The sequence below is a fragment of the Acanthopagrus latus genome, chromosome 9, assembly GCF_904848185.1.
Source record: "Acanthopagrus latus isolate v.2019 chromosome 9, fAcaLat1.1, whole genome shotgun sequence".
Taxonomy (NCBI): Eukaryota; Metazoa; Chordata; class Actinopteri; order Spariformes; family Sparidae; genus Acanthopagrus; species Acanthopagrus latus.
Window position 1 is genome coordinate 29985223 of NC_051047.1, and position 7426 is coordinate 29992648.

General features: G+C 39.5%; 1 long non-coding RNA gene across 8 annotated transcripts; it reads right to left on the bottom strand.

Annotated features, from left to right (window-relative positions):
* Window positions 1-2248: 2248 nt before the first annotated feature.
* LOC119025242 lies at window positions 2249-6249 on the bottom strand. Of its 8 annotated transcripts, XR_005076742.1 has the most exons (7): window positions 5130-6156; window positions 4708-4801; window positions 3738-3847; window positions 3505-3640; window positions 3222-3313; window positions 2921-3134; window positions 2249-2574 (listed from the first exon to the last, which is right to left on the bottom strand). It is a non-coding gene; the product is annotated as an uncharacterized LOC119025242 (long non-coding RNA). The 8 variants fall into 8 exon arrangements; XR_005076747.1 differs by lacking the exon at window positions 5130-6156 and adding an exon at window positions 6167-6249 and having other exon boundaries at window positions 2249-3134; XR_005076746.1 differs by having other exon boundaries at window positions 2249-3134; window positions 6081-6217.
* Between the last annotated feature and the right edge of the window lie 1177 nt (window positions 6250-7426).

Genomic DNA, 7426 nt, shown 5'->3' on the forward strand with positions numbered 1-7426 from the left:
AGAACAATAATAATTGCTTTAAATTGAAGACAACTGTATTAATCAGTTTTTATGAGATTATGAGTGGTGAAATTATGAGTTTGGGGGCCCCATGCAATTGCCTGTGTTTGCCTAATGGTAAGTCCGCCCCTGGTGGGAACATAGGAGCCCCTGCCGCTATGGCAAGCTGTTTTAACCATAGACATATAAAGAGTAGACGCCGCGTCGAACGCTGCTGCCTGTTGGCGCTGATGAGAATTGGGGCGGCCATCTTGGGGCGGTCACCCGTTCCACTCAGTGTAATCTGTTCAGCAGGCGCGATTAGGTGTCAGCGCATTTAATCAATCGTAACTCTGATATAGAAACTGATTTTCACGAGTTTTTTTTTTTTTGCTGTAAACGTCATACATTATAGCTATGACACAGGACACATGGGCCGGCGTATAAATGGATTAACAGTAATAGAATATTCTGATGTATGATATATGTTATGTATGATAGGTATTTTGCAAACACTATAAACACAACAGAAATCATATAGGCTCTCTCTCTCTCTCTCTCTCTCTCTCTCTCTCTATATATATATATATATATATATATATATATATATATATATATATATATATATATACATATATACATATATTTACACACACACACACACACACACATATTATAGATACGTTTATATATCAGAGAAAATTAAAAATATATAAATCATGTAGAGTATCAATATGTTCATATATATATTATATATACATTTATATATCAGAGAATATGAAAAAATATATAAATCATATATATCTATCCATATAGGTAATAGATACATTTATATATCCGAGAAAATGAAAAATATATAAATCATGTAGAGTCTCAATATGATTCATATATATATATATATATATATATATATATATATATATATATATATATATATATATATATATATATCAGAATCAGAATCAGAAATCCTAAATCCAAAATGAATGTAAGAATGTAATTTTGAATATCCAAAAATACATTGTGACTAGTAAAAATGTCGTTACAGATATCCACAATCTGTATTATGACTAGTAAAAATGTGATTGTGGACATCTATATATATATTGTGGGTATCCACAATGACATTTTTACTAGTCACAAAGTATTTTTGGATATTCAAAATTACATTCTGGATATCTGGAATAGTTCTTCATTAAGGATATCTGAAATGAAAATTATGACTAGTAACAACTGGATTGAAGATATCTGAAATGGGAGTTTTTCCTAGTAAGAATTCTATTGCAGATATCCAGAATGTAATTGTGGATATCTGAAATTGAAAGCCCAATACACATGAATGGCAAAAGTGACGTCGTTTGTCCTAGGAAGATTGTCATAGTGGATATCTGAAATGTTCTTTTTGACTAGTAAGAACTGAATTAAAGATATCGGCAATACATATCCATTCTAGCTATTAAATGTTAAACGGCCACTTAAACTTTTTAAGGATTTTTAGATATTTTAAATTTAGTTTTGACTCGTACAGTCAAAGTTGTAGATATCTTGAAATAACATTTCTACTAGTAAGAATGTTATTGCGGATATCTTTAATTACTATTCTGACTAGTGAGAATACAATTTTGACTGGGAGAAATGCTATTATGGCTCTAAAAAACGGCTTGCCATATGCCGCCGCACATCAGAAACGACAGCATGCACGAGGGAACCCAAACACAGCATGATGTCACACAGAAGGCGTGTCTTACTCTAACGACAATCACAAGCACTGACGTCACCATTAAATGCTACATAATAAACACAGTACATTTACTGCAGTTTACAAATTTGAGTTCATGTCAGAAGAGAAATATTGTGATTATCACGACATTCTTTATTTCTTGTGACAAAGGTTATTAATGTCAGTTGCTAAATGTCCTAAATGTAAAAATGTAAATGACACACATTCAGGTGACAGACGAGTTGAATGCACTGATGAAGATTATTAAATATAATCTGTCTGCAGTAGTTCAATCAGTGCAGGGGTGTCAGTGCAGAACTGAACTGTCTGCATTGAGATGAGAAAGATGACATGACGCTCGTGCTTCAGCATGACATTTAAGGACATGCCTGCGTCATGATGAAGTACATAGTGAAATCATGCTTTTATCAATGCTGGTGTTTTTCTATTGTGTGAACAAACACAACTGATGCAGTTCAGACAAAATAAAACACTATCAACTGTTAACACAGGAAATTATTTACATGAACAACTCTCCGTGAACACAGGCTGAGTCACAAACTTTATACAGCGTCACATACAAAAATTATTTATTTGAATGACAGTGAAACATTTAGACAATAAGAACTGAACATTATTAATTTGCTTCAGTGAACACAGTTCAGATGTTTCACAGTTAACGTCCTTTTCAGGAGAGTATCTAATGTGAGATGATAAAGCAGCTGATAAAAACTGCAAAGCGACTGAAGCGACTGGAATTAAATGAACTCTGAGCAGTGAAGTGACGAGTCTGAGTCAATATGAAGCAGTGGAGTCCTGCAGATCCTTCATTGCCTCCTCCGCTTCTTCTTTCACCTCCACCTGAAGCTGAGAGGCTGACAACCAAACAGTCTGTTAGCATGATGGCAAGACCTGTTCAATTTAGCCTCAGTCCGTTAGTATGGTATCATGACCTGTTAGCTTTAGCTTTAGGTATCATGTCAACATCAAGTACTTTAAAATGTCATCCTAAAACTTTAAAAGTCAACTACAGATTAACATTTCAACCCCAAATGGCGCTAATATTAGCTTAACTAGCTAGCTGGTTGAAATCAACAATTGATCGTTTCTTAAATGGAGTTTGGTGATGGATGGAACATTCTAGAATGTAAAGATGACAGGGCAGCAACTGTAACTCAGGGGCGGGGCTTAGTGAGCAGTCAGATTAATTATCCTCCTCACTGCTGGCAGCAGAGCTAATGATCTGCACTGTCGGTACAACCAGCTGCTGGGCTTCTCCACTGAGCTGCTGCCCAACGTCGAGCACCTCCTCTGGGCATGAAACCCACACTGACTCCCCTACAGGAGTCTGGAAGAAGGAGGATGGATGGAAGGTGGAGAGAGGCAGAGGAGGAGGAGGAGGAGGAGAAGGAGGAGGAGGAGGCTGCAGGATTCCCTGTCAGAAGAAAGACTTTTTATACTTATACTTTTTAAACTTCATCTCCAGTGGGACTGATTATTGAATAGTGCTGCTGATTCTGACCTGCAGCTAAGCGAAGATCTTCGGCTGCAGAGATGACAGAGAACTGAGCAGCTGAACAGCTTCAGGAGACAGAGAATCACTGCCGTCCACAGCTGGAGACAGACAGAGACATGAGGATGGAGCTGTGTGTGTGTGTGTGTGTGTGTGTGTGTGTGTGTGTGTGTGTGATACAGGTGAGCTCTCTCTGTGGGGAGCTGCAGGTAGAACCTACAGAGGCAGAGACAGATTCAAACATGGTGAAGAACAATAAACAAAGGTGGAGCTGGAGAAGTTCAAGTCGGACCTGATGACTCCTCCGTCCTCCAGGTTCTAGTTCTTCAGACTCTGGAAGGACTTGTCCTGCTCCTGCCTCACCGTCCTCCTGTTGGCTGTCGGCTCCGTGGGAACTCTGAATGCCGGAAACTTTCTTTATGTAGATCCTGAAACAGACGACAGTCACTGCATGACGCTCAACACTCAGAGAGGTCCCCACACGTGTGCGCTGCTCTGTGTCTTTACTTGTAGTGTGTAGTTCACCTGGCGGGACAGGTAGCTCTGTATGGGAGCTCAGGTGTGTGTCCACAGGTCCTGTGTGGCTGCAGTCCTGTGAGGTCTGAACTGATACTCCATCACAAACGCACTGCTGCCTGGAACAAACAGCGATGGCTCAGCGTTATTTCAAAACACTCGTTTAGCTTCATGAAGGTGTCTGTTGGAAGAAACATTAGCGGGTTGAAATAGAACAAAATGAACCGCAGCTTCCACAGACAGTTGAAAAATGCTGCGTTTACTTCACACTAGAGCAGCCATTTTCCTCCTGTTGCCTTGGGAACGTTATGAAGTGACATCATCAGAAAGCTGCAAACCCCAGAAGTTGTAGCTGTTCTTTTTGTGAAGCTACAGAACTTGTTTGACTCATCAGCATTTTGTAAGTTTGAGCCGTGTGTTTATTAAGGTCTGAACTAAATCAAGATGAGAACTTAATTATTCCCAGCACTCTCTATAGTATGCTTGCTTATCATAGGAAGTCATTAGAAATGACTCTTTACATTGAGGTAGTAGCCTCGTGAGAACAGGGTGTTCAGGGAATCACTTTTTTTTTCTTATTCATCAAACTGCAATTTTTGCATATTCCTGCAATTTCATGGCATAAAATTGCATAAATATCTTGCATATTCGATTGCATTTTTTAAGAAAACGTGCTGCGACAGTCACAAAAAAAACAATTTTTGTGGAAGGACTGAAGATAAGATTTAATTTGTGGTTAAAGCTCCTCTTGTATCGATGAACCTGAGGTAAGAGAGCTGGACCGTCAAACCTTCAGCAACATATTCTGAAGTCAGGTTTCACTTTTTTCATTTTATAACCACCCCTGTGTAAATCACGGGTCGGGTCTCCTGAGGCAGTCTGAGCCGGACCAGAACCAAAAGTGTCTCAGTCGTATTTATACTCAACATTTATAAGAGAAGACGATCACAGACTTAATGTTATAATAACTCTGACTCACCTGCTCAGGTTCAGGACAGCAGATGTCACTCTCTCCGTCTGCATCCATCTCCACGGTAACAGCCCTGGAGTCACCTGTGTGACATCACCACCTCCTTCATTCAAAACACAGAGATGATCTTCAGTCTGGGATACAAAATGCAAAAATAAATCTCATCCAGATAACAAATTACGCTTATCGGATAAATAAGAATTGAGACTATCTATCATGTTCAGATCACTGATCAATAACACGTCACTGTTCTGAGTGTTCAGACACTTTAACTCTCTGAGAAAGAGGAAAATCTACCACAAAACAAATCAAACTGTTTTGAAGCTCAAATGAATTCATACGAGACGTAAACAAAAGATAGTAAATATTATTAAATCACTGGTGTCATTCAGGGGCCGTCCACACAAAAACGCTCTTTTGTGAAAACGCACACGTATTGCATCGTTGTGGTCGACCGTCCACACGGATCCTGAAAACGCAGCCCTCCAGTTTTCATGTGGACAGCGAATCAGCATACTTTCCGAAACGATGACGCCATCGCCCCGCCCCTCGACCTCTGAACCCCGTGAAGTCTCATAACAACAACAACAACAACAACAGACCCACATCTGTCAGAATTCCACCGTCAGAGAGGAAGTGATTTATTTTAACTGAATAAATCAATTATACCCTGAAAGATTCAGCACATTTTGGCTTTTTGTCAATAATTGAATAAACAATTATCATTGAGAACATCATTCAAAACTGCATTTAATAATCTGCCACTTTAACATTGTTCTCATTCAGCATCAGATATGTACATCTCGTGGATAATATTGCTCTGAGATATTATAACTAATGAACAGGACTCCTTTGTATCCCTCACAGTGATGTTTGAAGGCATGTCACACCAAACTCCCTGTAAAAATCTGTAGGTTTAATTTCTCCTGCTTCCCACCAAATGTATCCACCTTCTGTGAACAGGTGATCAATAATGAGGATCCAGTCTGTAATTCAGCATCAGTCTGTGTGTATTAAAAACCACAACTACAACACTTCTCACCTGACCGCTGCTAATGGTCTGATAATGGTACAAATTTCTCTACAGTCACGTCAAAATCGATTATATCCTGAAATTGTTCGATACTGATCAATGAGTGTGTCGGAGAGGACGACCTGCTCTCCTCTCAGTGGACCAGAACATTTTAATTTCAGGATATTAAATCACGTTGTTATTCGGCTGTGATGCACTGACATGTTAGCATGAAGCTAACAGCTGTACGGCGTCGCCCAGGTAAAAGCTCTGGTTGCTACATGCTAACAGCCGCTAGCTGCTCGGTGCCGTCCGCAGACTGAGATCCACTCAGCGGCTCAAACATGTAAATCAGTGAGGAACATGAGACCGAGTCTACTGGACCGAGTCTTCCGTCTGTCCTGCCCTCCGGTTCCGCTCACAACAAACACTCATCGCGTTTTTCCCCTGCAGGACCTTAAGGCGCCTGTTTGACCCTCTGAGGACACCGTCAGAAGAGAACAGCTGTACTGTCTGTTTGGCGCCACTGAGCGGCGCTGTTGTCGCTTCAAATAAAAGCATCTACAGTCTCGTGTTACGCTTCAAACCAAACTCCATTAAAAAAATCTGGCATTTTTAATATTTCCCTGCCTCAACATCTACAGCCTTTATAGATGTTAACGTGGAAGAGTTTCCCTGATCGGGAGGATGGATTCTTGAGTTCGGCGTTCGCTTTGCTCATTATGCAGTTTTAGAAAATGGAATTTGGACTTTTTTTCTCAGGCACCGGTGTCAGAGAAACTAACTGTGACAGCATTGGACCTGTGACGTGGAGACTGATTTCACATCTGTGTTTGTGTTGGGAAGGAAATATCACCCCAGTACCAAATGAATTATGAGCGTTGAGAATACCATTCAAAACTCCATTTAATAATCTGCCACTTTAACGTTGTTCTCATTCAGCATCAGATATGTACATTCATAGTTAATATTGCTCTCAGATATTATAACTAATGAACAGGACTCCTTTGTATCCCTCACAGTGATGTTTGAAGGCATGTCACACCAAACTCCCTAAAAAAATCTGTAGGTTTAATTTCTCCTGCTTCCCACCAAATGTATCCACCTTCTGTTTAACTAATGCTAATAGGTGATCAATAATGAGGATCCAGTCTGTAATTCAGCATCAGTCTGTGTTGCTGCTGGCACTATTCTACCACTACATCTGCTGCTAAACTGTCAGTAAACACCTGACTATAATCACCACAACACAACTTTAATAGGGAAGAAAATGATTTATTGTCATGAATAAACACATTGACACACTGAATGCTTTGCACTTTAATGATGAATTAAGCTTATGATATTCTATATTTCCTCTACATGGATTAACAACATGTTTGGATGAATCTCTTTATATGAACCACCACAGTTGATTTATAATCTGCAGGCTTGTACAGCATGCTGTGTGTGAACAGTACAGGCTGTTTGTCTTTGAGCTGAGAATACAACACTGACAGGATACAGTGGTGCTACTTGGTCCCATATGAAAGTATACAATGTGTAATAATGTAATCAGAGTATTTACACTACAGGAAAACTATCGTACATAAATACACATGAATAACCAAAGAAATACACAATATATTCAACAACAGGGAAATTCAAACATCCCAGGATTTAGTCAGGACCCAGACGGATACAGCCAGTCACTATAATGTTTTATCTACAATATAC